The sequence below is a fragment of the Elephantulus edwardii genome, unplaced genomic scaffold, assembly GCF_000299155.1.
Source record: "Elephantulus edwardii isolate Elephantulus edwardi_28Jun2011 unplaced genomic scaffold, EleEdw1.0 scaffold00089, whole genome shotgun sequence".
Lineage (NCBI taxonomy): Eukaryota > Metazoa > Chordata > Mammalia > Macroscelidea > Macroscelididae > Elephantulus > Elephantulus edwardii.
The window spans coordinates 8,127,510-8,140,098 of record NW_006399839.1 but is presented as its reverse complement, the minus strand read 5'-3'; the positions used below and the strand labels follow the sequence as shown (position 1 = coordinate 8,140,098).

Genomic DNA, 12,589 nt, shown 5'->3' with positions numbered 1-12,589 from the left:
ACTGCCACTGAGAATAATCTGATGCCACCAGGGGCCCCCCCAAGCTGTAATTCTTTATGAGAGGAGCCAGTTCCCTTCCTCCCAAGTTGCGGCTAGTGGATTCCAGTCGCTGACCTTTTATAGTTTGTAGTACAATGCATAATGCACTGTGCCACCGGGCTCTTAGTAGGTGCTCAATAAATTCTGATGGGATAAAAGGATGCATGAATAAAGATGCACAGGTCACACACGCATCGTGCTGCACGTGGGGTCCGACTCACAGTAAAAACACCAAGTCCACTGTCACCAGGTATTGCCCGACTCCTGGTCAACCCCACAGCGCAGAGTACAACTGCTCCCAAAGGTCTTCAGGGCACTGACTGACCGTTCTGCTAGCAGACCGCCCGGCCTTTCCTCTGCAGGACTCTTGGTCAGTCGGAACAGTGCAAGCAGCGGGCACCAGCCAGTGACCAGCGCAGGCTGAAGATCAACCACCTTCTCCTTCCCCTCTCTGGAGGCACCTGTGCAGACAGGTGGGCCTCGCATACACAGACTCTGCACTTTGTCCAAAACAGGTTAGAATGATGAGCACTCTTCAAAGCCCCTCCTGCGTGCCCCAGCTACCACCTGCATCTTTGCAATCGCTGACAAGCACATCACGTCGAATCCCCACTTTATATGTTAGTGACGCTATGAACAAAAGACCTGAAGCCTTTTGGTAACTATCTTTTTTCAAAGTTCATAGAGTTTTCGGCGAGCTCTGGTGGCCTAGTGGCAAGAAGCTGCACTGTAATCCCAGTGGTGCGCAGTTCGAATCCACCAGATGCTCTGCTGGAGAAGGAGGGACGATCTCCTCCTGTACCAGTCGGACCTGATTTGACGGCACACAAACAAAGTTCATAGAGTTTTCAGAGGCATGTTGTTTAGGAAGTGGATGCCACCCCTGCTTCCACTTTATATAGGGATATAAAAAAAGTCCCCCCAAACAACTACCTCCAGCTCATTGCAATCAAGTCAGAACCAACCCTAACTGACCCTCAAGTGGCTGCAAATTGCACAGGAGGAGATGGTGAATCTTATTTCTACCCCCAAGGTGCAGCTGAAGGATTCGAACCACCTACCTTTGGGACGGTGGCGTAAACTCCCTCCCAAAAGAGCTCGGCTTAACTTGCTGGGCACACAGCCAGGCTGAGACTCGAATCCAAAGCCCTGGGCACAGCATCTGAGGCCCCGAGACCCAGGAGGCACCCACTTAGGCTTGGATTCCAGCCTCGGCCCTGGTGGTGCCAGGGGTTCTGATAATGGCTATTTTCTGTCTGGCCTCTCAGTCCACTCAGTGGGCTCTGTTAACCTCGGGGACATGCTGGGCAGGCGCTGGGCGGATGGAGAGGGGGCTCTTCCTGCCTTTGTGGCTCGCAGACAAAGCTCTGGTCTCTCTCTCCTCCCTGTCTTCCTGGGAGGCCAAGGCAGGCCATTAGCAAATCATTTTAAGGTTTGAGAAAACATTTCTAGGCAGGCCTGGGAGGATTGTTTTATGGCTGGTCTACAGGGCTCTGAGTAAATAATGCCCCAGGCTCGGGCTTGACTTGGGATCCAATGAATCCATTTGATTTACTCAGAGAAATCAGAATAGCAGGGCCAGGTCATAAAGACCTCCACCCACCTCAGCCACAGATGCTGGGCAGTGACTGTCGGCAAGCCTTATAAAGTTTCCTCCCCTAAAACAAATATTTAAGTGAGGTCCCCCAGTCAAAAGGGTGGGTACAGATTTTCCGTCTCACTGAGAATCCTTTAAGAGGCAGGTCTTGGTTGTCACAAGAACAACCAACAGCTAAACTTGAGGGGCCCCGCACACCACAAGTTGAGCACGTTCACAGGAAGCGGCCTGTTGACCAGAGTGTCGTTGATAAATCACCCCTTTTCCACGGACCGGGAACAAGGTGCCCGAGGAGGAACTGTGTACAGCTGGGAAGTGGCAGAGGCAGGGTTTGAACCCAGGCATTGAGGCCCGGGACCTAGCACATCTGTCAAGGCAGGAGAGAGTGTAGGGACACACTCTCACCACATCTCAGGGTGAAAATGGTCAAAGATAGAGGAGGCGTTTGGGGGCCTAGGATTATTACGTGCCTGGCGTTGTCTCGTGCCAACTTTATAACCACCCACAGTTCTCCCCATTCCACAGAGGAAGAAACTGAGCCCCTCTGCCAGGCCACGGCAGAGGCTGACACAAGTCACCCCCAAGCCACCAGGAGTCAAGCACGCCACGGATGCCCTTTCAAAGGCCACAACATTGCTGTTAGGAACACATTTATGGATAGTTGACGTTGCTGTAGGTACTGAGCTGTGACAGAGTCCAGGGGCTGACAATCCTGTGTGGGCTGACTTCATTCATTCATTCCCCAATGAGGAAGCACCAACATGTTACACTTGGACAATGAGCCTACGACTGGGGCCACACTGCCAACAAGGGTGGGGGGCATGAACAGAGCGCAGATATCAACAAACTCAGGACATTAGCTGTGCTGAGAACGTGAGAGAGAGAGAGAGAGAGGGACAGATGCAGACACAGAGGGGGGCAGAGACGGGACAGAAAGTGAGACAGAAATAATGGGGCCAGTTACAGCTTCCAGGAGGCCTCACAAATGTCACGTCACCAAGAAACAGAGGCTCATTTCAGGGGGCAGCAAGTTAATGAGACACCTAGACTGCTGGAATGTTCAGCTCTGACCTGTTTCGCATCCAGCCGTGTGAAGCCAGGCGACTTGTGGCACCTCTCTGGGCCCTGGAGAGGGGACTTGAGATCCTGTGCTTCTAGTGTTCAGAAGGCCAGCTAGTGCTTAGTGTGCTTCGGGGACCCCTGCCTCAATGCTGGTGTACCTATGGCCATGGCCATCTCCCCTTCAACCCACTTTGGACAGTTCATAGAGCTGGTGGTCCCCACAGGCAGGGGTGAGAACTTTCATGTGAAAGCTCCCAGTTGTCCCTTTAAGTTCTGTATCATTCTTCCTTAAGTTATCAGAAGTCTAGAGAGTTCCTTACGCTTGGAGGTGAGCTGGGAAGACCCTCATATGGTGCCAGCACCTCAGTCTGGCCCTGGTCCTCACCCTTCCAAATCATCCTGTGATTGCACTGTCCCTCGGAGGGACCCATGCAGGGGGGAGCTGAGAGTTCGAATCAAGCCTAGTTGTCGGTCCACCCTGCCCCTGAGTCCTCCTCCCAAGTGTGTCTGGGTAACAGTCCACTTCAGACCCACTGAAACCTGACCCAGTGTCACTGACGGCGGAGGATACGGCCACCCGGCCACCCGCGGAGCCTCAGAACTCTCCCTCCTCTGGGAAGCCCACAAGCCCTTGCTTCTCCTCCAGGACAAATGACAAAACCAGGACACAGCACAGATGCCATGAGCAAAGACCGTCCAGGGAGGGTGGCGGGGAGACGGAACAGGTGCCCGCTAATCCGCTCCAAAAATAGGGGAGGCCAGCGTGCGGGTCAAGGGTCCAGGATCCACAAGTAACCATAAACCAACTGGCACAACCGGGGCCTCGCTCCTTGCCGGCTCTGGGGACAGAGATGGTGGATCTGTCCCAGGTTCCTACAGGCTCAGGCTTGGGAGCAATCTGTCTGGGGAGTCTCTCACGAAAGCCACACTCCTGCACCTGGCTGGGGTGCCCCCTCCGGGATGGGAAGTAGTGGGGGTCAGGAGTTGCCCCCACCCCCAGCCCAGCACCTCCACTGCAATATTTAGAAAGCATAACAGGCTTACGATCTCCGGCGCCGCCGAATCACTTTGCCTCTTCCGCAGGGAGGAGAAGCGCTGCTGGCTGCGGGCGGAGAAGCGGCGGAAGGACTCCCGGCTCCGCGACGCCAGGTGTCGGAAGGAGGAGGTGCGCTTGAAAGGGGTCCGGCTGGCGGGCTCCCCGCTCATCCGGTCGTGGGCCACCGTGGTGGTCACTAAATTGAGGGCCTCCTGGAAGGACTTCCTCACTGTCCCCATCCACTGGGTCATGTGGCTCTGGGCCACCGTGAGCTTGTCCCCGAGGTAATCCATGGGGGACCCGGAGCCGGAGGGAGGGGAGCTCTGGAGACGTCGGCACCCCCTCGGGGCTCCTGCCCGGGGAGTTCGCGGCCGGCCCAGGCGCGCGCGCGGAGCCAGCGGTGGCACTCAGCCGGTCCACGGTGGCACTCAGCCGGTCCACGGCGTTACGCACATGGCAGGGTGGGCGCGGGGATTCCGGGGTTCACTCGCGGGGTTCACTTGTAATCAGAAGGCAGCCCGGCGGCCATCCGGAGGAGGAGTGATCAGAGTTGCAAAGTAAACACCGTCACTCCCAGGTCCAAGCGCCCCGAGGGCGAGGGAGGCCACGCGCTCTCCAGGGCGTGACAGGAGGCAGGGCTGGCTCTGGGGTTCCCCCCCACACACACACCACGGGGCCACGTTTCCCTCTAGGGCGCACAGGGGACGCCGAGGGGCCCTGCTCACCTGGCCCGTGCAGGTCCGCCAGGAGACACCAGACCTGTTGGCTGTGCGGCCAGCTAGCTCATTTCCGGAGGCAGCCACCAGGTCCCCTGGCAGGGCGGCCCCGATGACATCAGCCCCGCTTTAGCGAGGGGCTTTGCGGCCCAGGAATGCAGGAGGGGCCTCCCCGGCAGGGCGGCCGCCCCGAGCGCTGGCAGTCGCCCTCATTTTTTTTATTTATTTTTTTTTTCTCTTTTCTCCCCCTGTTTCCTCAAGTCCCAACTCGCTCGCAGCTCGGGCTTGTCCCCCGGGGGGCTGCCGAGGACTTCACGTGCACGGGGCCCTCGGTGCAGGCACACGCGGGTGTGGGGCCGCACGTGTGTGCGGGTGCACGTGCGCATGCACGGAGGAGGGGGGCCTCCGGGGCGCAAAGCCCGGGAAGGGTTAGCACGCTGCAAAGGGCTGGGTCTCCCGGGTTGCAGGCGGGGTCCCCGGGCCTCTGGCTGCTGCTGTTAGTCTATCTCCCTCTGGTGGCCTGTTTCTGCTTTTATTCTCAGCCTCTCTCCTCTGCTGGTCTCTCTCCAGAACTCCCCAGTATGTCTCTCTCTCTCTCTCTTCTCTCTCTCTCTCGCAATTCCAGCCTCCTTTCCCTTTATCCCTCCCTGGAAGGCAACACCCAGCCAGGTGAAAGCGCCCCAGGAGATCTCCCCAGGAAGGATGGGGCCAAGCACTAACGGGATACCTCCAGGGTTACTATGGAAACCCCAAGGGACAACATCTGCTCCATACTGGTGGGCAGGCTTGCCTGCGGAGCTCTGGGAAGGATTCCGGGCTTACACTGGGTCACGTGGGCTTCCTGGGTTTTAACCCTTCGGGAAGCCAGTGTGGGTGTGGACATAGAGAGGGGGAGACCCTCGACCAGCAGACCCTGAAAACCAAGGGGTTCCCATGAGGTTGTCTGAATGGCAGTAACTACAGCTGGGGGCTAGAAGGTGATTGTTGATGTCGTGTGCCCTTTGAACACCTGCTCTGAATCACCTTGTCCAGTCCTGAGTCATCTCTAACACACGTGACTCCTTGTTGAGGGTCTTCTTCCCTTACACTGACCCTTCAGCTTTCTCACCATGACGTCCTTCCCCAAAGACTGGCCCCTGATGACAACAGGCTCAAAGTATGTGAGATGGACTTTCACCTTCCTTGTCTCCAAGGAGCCCTCTGGTTTTATTTTCTCCAGGACATTCCCACAGAGCAGCTTTTTCCTTCCAAGAGGAAGGTAAGTCCCCATTTTGTTGTTGCCATTGGGTGCCCTGGAGCCAGTGTGGACTCTGAGCCACTGGACATGACAGAAGAGCTGTCCTCATGGGGTTTCCTTAGCTGTCATCTATACAGGAATAGATCCAGTCATCTATACAGCAATAGATCCTGTCATCTATACAGGAATAGATCCGGTCACCTATACAGGAATAGATCTGGTCATCTATACAGGAATAGATCACCAAGGTCTTTCTCCCACAGAACTGCTGGGTGGACTTGAATCGTTGACCAATCACTTAGTAGCCCAGCGCTTAATTTAGGCCACTAGATCATGCAGTCACAAAGTAGATAGATAGATAGATAGCTAGCTAGCTAGCTAGATAGATGATAGATGATAGATAGATAGATAGATAGATAGATAGATAGATAAAATTAAATTAAGCCCACTGCCATCAAGTTGATTCTGATGGTTGGTGACCTTTCAATGAGGTTCCAAGGCTGTAAATTTCCATAGTAGGAGAAGGCCCATCTTTCTCTTTTCATGTTATGGGGCCACTGAGTTAACTAAGACCCACAGTCACTCTGTGAACAACCCATCTGAACCATGAACCCTGCCCTAGCCTGTGCCATTCTCACTATCTCTGCCACATTTTTAAAATTTTTTTAATTAATTTCAATGAAAATTTACAGAGAATTTAGATTCCCATTCATTCATTGTTGCACTTTTCTCCCCCCCACCCTTCCCCTCAGTACACTCTTCTCTTTGAAAAGTAAAAGAAAAGTTTTTTCGTTGTTTTACAATCCTTCCCTCCAAGTCCACTCCACTATGCAGCCTTCATTCTGGACTCCTGTCATGACAATAATACTTAATCACATATCCCTTTTAAACAGTTCTCTCCCGCATCTGTTTCAATGCAGTATATATTATATATATTATATACATCTTTCTCAGTCTCCCCCTAACCCCAATGTCAGTTCTGTTTTACAACAGTGGCACCATGCAGTATTTGTCCCTTTGTGACTGAGATTTTTCACTCAGCATAATGTCCTCCAGGGTCAATCATTTTTAATATTTTATGAGTTCCTTATTTTTTAGTGCAGTATAGTATTCCATTGTGTGAATATACCACAGCTTCTCTATCCATTCGTTTGTTGATGGGCACTTAGGTTGTTTCCAACTCCTTGCTATTGTGAACAAAGCCGCGATAAACATGGGTGTGCATATATCTGCTTGGACGGCAGTTATGGTCTCTTTGGAGTATATTCCCAGTAGTGGAATTGCTGGGTCAAATGGTATCTCTATTTGCAATTTTTGAGAAAGCACCATACCGCCTTCCACAGTGGTTGCACCATTATCTCTGCCACTTTTGAACCCACTTTTACAGTCACTGTGTCAGACCATCTTGTTGAGGGTCTCCCTCTCTTACACTGACCCTCCACCTTTCCCAGCATGATGTCCTCCTCCAAAGACTGGCCCTGGTAGATTCGAATTGCCGCCCTTTCCGTTAGAAGCCCAGTGCTAAACCTTTGGGCCACCAGGGCTCCCTGTTTTGCAGATGAGGGAATACAGACTTGTCAGACAAGAGAATCACTTTCCCGAGGCCATGTAATAAATATATATCTCTGCACCGTAGCTGTTCCCTCCCCATCATTTTTCTGGGGTCCAGGGCCACACTGGCACAAAGTTGAAGCTTACAAAATAAGTGCTGTTCAAACGTGGATTCCAAGACACAGCCTGGTCTGACTGCACCCAATTCCTGTGCTGTCAACCGTGGCCACACCCAGGCACTGTCCTGATAACTGGCCAAAAGGCCTCCCTAGAGAGAGTTCATCACAGATGCTCTCAAGCAACATGCAACGCACAACACAACACAGATCACTCTCTTCTCTGGATTCCTCATCCTTACGGCTATTCACTCACCCACTCAGGGAATATCTACCCTGGGCTAGGTCACTGGCATACAGATTAAGAACAAAGGACTCCCAGGAGCCGAAAGCCCAGAGAGGGGAAGGTGTCTGTCAGAGACATCCAGTGTGGTAGACAGCCTCCTACCTCGTCCCTCATGGCCCCTCCTACAATGAAGAAGGGTTGATCCCCGTGTCCAAGAGACGACTGTGGAAGTCATGGTTGGCCTCCGAAGCTGGATCATAACAGGACATCACAGAGTCCACCTTTCTAAGTTTGCTCTGCAGGAGGCCAGCCGCCATGTTTGAGGACGCTTAACCAAGTCCTGCAGAGACCCCCACATGGGGAGAATGCAAGGCCCTTGACCCACAGCTAGCAGCAGCTTGACGACCATATGAATAAGCCACGATGGACGGAAATCCCTCAGCCCCAGTCAGACATTCAGGCAACTGTCACCTTGTATGACCGATATTTTGAGTTCAACCTCATGGGATACTCTGAGTTAGAGCAGGCAGCCAAACAGCTTCCAAACTAGTGAACAAAATCACAAGAGTTACAGGGACCCAGAGGCAGAACGGAGCCTGGTCTACTGTTAAACTGAGGGCTGAGACTTATAAAAGGAGGTGAGCAGAGACATGGAAGAGGCAAGAAAGATCTCAGTTTGGCAATGCAGTTCCTTAGCACTAGGCTACCAGAGCTCCACATAGTTAGAATCAACTCGATCTCACACACACAGGGAACTCTGGGGACCTACTGTTAAGGAACTGCACTGTCAACCCAAAGGTGGTGGTGGTGGTTATTGTGGTAGTGGTGGTAGTGGTGTACTATCAAGTAGGGACCAACTCATAGCTGACCCTCCAGCGGGTTTTCAGAGGCAGTTAATCACATGGGAGGAGATTGCCCATCCTTCTGCCATGGAGCACCTGGTGACCTTGAACTGGGACCCTGAACTTGGGACTGCAGCAAAGCTTCTTGCCACTAGGCCACCAGAGCTCCCTACCCCAAGGGTACGTGTTTCAAATCCACCAGATTTGTTCTGAGGGAGAAAGATGGGTGATTTCCTCCAGTACCATTTATGGTCTCTGAAAACCCACTGGAGAGTCCACAATGGGTTGGCTATAACGCGTCGGGACAGAACAAGAACAGTAACACACACACAGAGATGGGCCATTGCAGGACGTCCCAGACCTCATCTCCATGTGCCAGGATCTGCCAACAAAACCAGGCAGCCTCCAGGTTCTAAGCAGGTCTAGTCTCCAAAGGTCCCCTCACTCTCCAAACAGAGAGTAAGCCTCTGACAGCTATGTAGGAATTCCAGGGTGGGAAGGGGAGTCAACATGAAGAAAAATTGAATCCTCTTCACCTGGCACCTGGAAATCTGGACTGGATGTCTCAAATCCACTGCCTTGATCCTATGTGGGATCCCAACAACCCTGTAAGGTGGAATAAACAGGCCCCATACATCTCCAAGGGACTTATGGGAGCAGACTGCAGGCATTGTTCACCCGTGGAACGGGTGGTGGCTTTGAACCACCAACCTTCTGCATAGCAGCTGAGCTCCAACTCAGGGCTCCTTCCAAAAAAAATGCCTAGAAAGCTGGAAGTCCTGATGCTGCTTTTTAACAAACCATCTGGAGCAGAGGTGGGAAACCTGATTGGAAAGAATCCCAGCCTTTAAGAGGAAAACAAGTGTAACCTTTAAAACTTTAATACCCAGTGCTGGCAAAGCTGCTGTGAAACAGACACATCTCGCTGCAGTCTATGGAAACTGGTATCATTTCCTGTGGAGTTTAGCATCCTGAGCCAAGTCTTAAAAGAATGGGCTGCGAGTTAATGGGAGTATAAGGGCTGAAAGGTATTGATGCCTGCAATTTTGTTTGAAATGCTTCCCCAACCAAAAAAAAGTACTATAAGATGGATAGATGGCTAGGTTTTTATCAAACAAAAATAGCAAACTATTGATCTTTATCATTTCAATATAGCAAAACGGTGAGTATATATACAGCCTCCATATGCTGGAAATTTTTCATAGTAAAATGTTGGAGGGAGGGAGATGCCTTTGATCCTGTAGTTAATGATCTAATTCCACATCATGCAACCTGCATTTGGGATTAACAGGTATTTTGCTACAAGGGTATTTATTTATCACACTTGCATACATCATTATTAAAAACACCCCCCCCACACACACACACACACAAAACAACAAAAACCCAAACTCCAATTGTCCAATCAAGGGAGGGCTTGCTTAGGTGCTTCCATAGTGGAGACCAAAAAAATCAGTCATCAAGTCGATTCCAATTGACAGAACCTTGCAGGTCAGAGGAGAGCTGCCCAGTAGTGCTTCCAAGGCTGTGGTATCGAGGGAGCAGGCTGCCTCATCCTCAGAGCGAACCGCCCACTTCTTCAGTAGCTGCTGAGAGCCTCACCCCTGCACCACCAGGCCCCCTTCCAGCAACAAGGATCGTGTCCTTATTTAAAACACTCATAGTCTGTTCACTGGGGAGTTTATTTTAGCATTCTTATTTCTTTTTAAAACACCGTGCGCAAATAGGATTTCTTTCATTTGTGGCTAATTTTGATGGCCCTTAAATTGTGCACCCGAGGGTGAGTGGATCTTTTGCCTCACTGCAGTCGCAAAGGCCCGTGGTTCAAATCCACCAGCTGCCAGCTGTGGGAGAAGGATGGGCAATCTCCTCCCATGCAATTTACTGCCTCTCAAAACCCACGGGATGGTCGGCTCTGAGTCGATTCTTGATGATACACAACAACAACAATGCTTATCCACAGAGCTCTGGTGGCCTAGTGGTGGCCTGGTGGTATAAGGGGTTGCGCTGCCACCTCAAAGGTATGTGGTTCAAATCTACCAGCTGCTTCACAGGAAAACTGCGACTTCCCTCTGAAAATTCACTGGAGGGTCAGTCAGGAATTAATTCCCAAGTCAATGGTAAATAACAATCATCACTCTTGTGCATAATGTAACATAACAGAATTCTTATCCTGTAAAGAAATAAAATATCGTGGCTAGAAGGTTAGGGGTTCAGGGTTCACAGATGGGCCTTGAGCTCTCTTTAGCTGTGTGACCCTAAGCCAGTGACTTAACCTTTCTGATCTTCAAAGATGAAAGCATCATCGCCATTCATGCTGCTGGGAGCCTACTGCCCTCACTTGGATCTTTTCCGGGGGAGGGACGTTCATCGTCCGGCTGCTGTGAGTGTTGGCTACAAGCGGCCAGCTGTCCACATGTCTGGAGAACTGCCCTCACCCAAGGAAAGAGGCTAGACTCAGATGCCCACAGCCAATGACTGAGGGACGCAGAACACAAAACCGCCGTCCCCTTTGCAAGAAGCAGGACCGATTCCGTGGTACGATCCACACTCCAGAGCAGCCTATGGAAGAGGACACACAGCAGCGGACACACATCATGCGTAGTCTTCCTCTGCTCTGTCCTGGACTCCTGCCTCCCTTAGGACGGCTCACCTGAAGACTTTCCCTCAATTACGCACCTGGACATGAATTCCCAGCTCAGTTTCTACTTCTGAGGACTCCAACCTCAGACCGCCACCCCACGCCACAATGACCATCATCCAACCTCCCATCACTCCACCCCAGCGCCACCACCCCACTGCATCATCCTACATCATACCATCTCCCCATCACAACGCACCACATTATACCACCATCCCTCCGCATCACCATCCATCATACCATCTCCCCAACACCCCACAACACCTCACCATCAAACCACTGCACCACCACCATCCTACACTACACACGACCATACTACACCTTCCGCATCTCCCTCACACCCACCACCAGCACCCCATCACCACCACCACATCCTACTGTACTATACCTCTTGTTGTTATGTACAATTGAGTCACTGAGACTCAGTCACCTGAGAGTCACGGCGACCCTGTGTACAAATAGCTCTGAAGCCTGCCCTTATCGTGAGCCAGTCTCACTGTCTCCAACACACCTACACCCATTACTCTAGGCAATCTATCTCATCCACAGTTTCCCCTCTTGCGTGGTCCCTCCACCCTTTCAAGCATGGTGTCCTCCAAGGAGCAGTCCCTCCTGGCCACGTGCCCAAAGTATGTAAGACAGAGCTTCAGAATCTTGCCTCCAAGGAGCAGTTAGGTTTTACCCCCTCCAAGACAGATCTATTTGTTTTTTTGGAAGTCCATGGGATGTTCAAAACTCTTCTCCAGCACCACAACTCAAAGGCATCAGTTCTTCCTCCATCATCCTTCCTCATTGTCCAGCTCTCTGAAGCATAACAAGTAACTGCAAAGACCATGGACTGGATTAGGTGCACCTTAGTCTCTAGCCTGGCACTGTTGCTTTTCAGCACTCTGGAGAGGTCCCTGTCAGCAGATTTTTCCCAATGTAATTCATTTTTGGATTTCCTGACTGCTGGTGTTATGATTGTTGACTGGAGCCAAGTAAGCTGCAATATAGATAAACTGAAAAAGGGGCACTGATCCACAATAATTCATTCTATATAAAACAATGCATAGCAAGTGATCAGAAAGACCTTGGTCTGAATCAGATGCACCTTAGTCCTCAAACTGGCATCATTACTCCTATACCTAGACCAGGAGGCTGTTGTATTTAACACATTAAAGACGCTTTATTCAGCAGATTCACCCAGTGCAATGAGGTCTTTCTTGTCTGTTACTTTGAAGGGTACTGATTATGGATTAAAGTAAAACTCTTTGATCACATCAATTTTTTTCCTCCATTAATCATAATGCTGCTTGGCTCTCAATTATGTCTTAATTAATCAATTTAAAATTCTTTGAAAAGGAAAATAAAACCCCACAATGTAGAAAATTCTTGTATGAAACACAATGTACATGAAAGAAGCACAATGTATAGAAATGTTTGTATGAAAAACAAATAAAAAATATAACAGCCATGAGAAATATTAAAATAAAATAAAGAAGCAGAAACCTTGGTGGCACCATGTGTTAAAAGTAGAAGGGTTC

At 51.0% G+C, this 12,589-nt stretch overlaps 1 protein-coding gene across 1 annotated transcript in view; it reads right to left on the bottom strand.

The window, feature by feature from the left end:
- KIAA1671 (KIAA1671 ortholog) overlaps positions 1-12,589 on the bottom strand; it is a 149,903-nt gene that overhangs the window by 68,495 nt on the left and 68,819 nt on the right. The window lies entirely within an intron of this gene.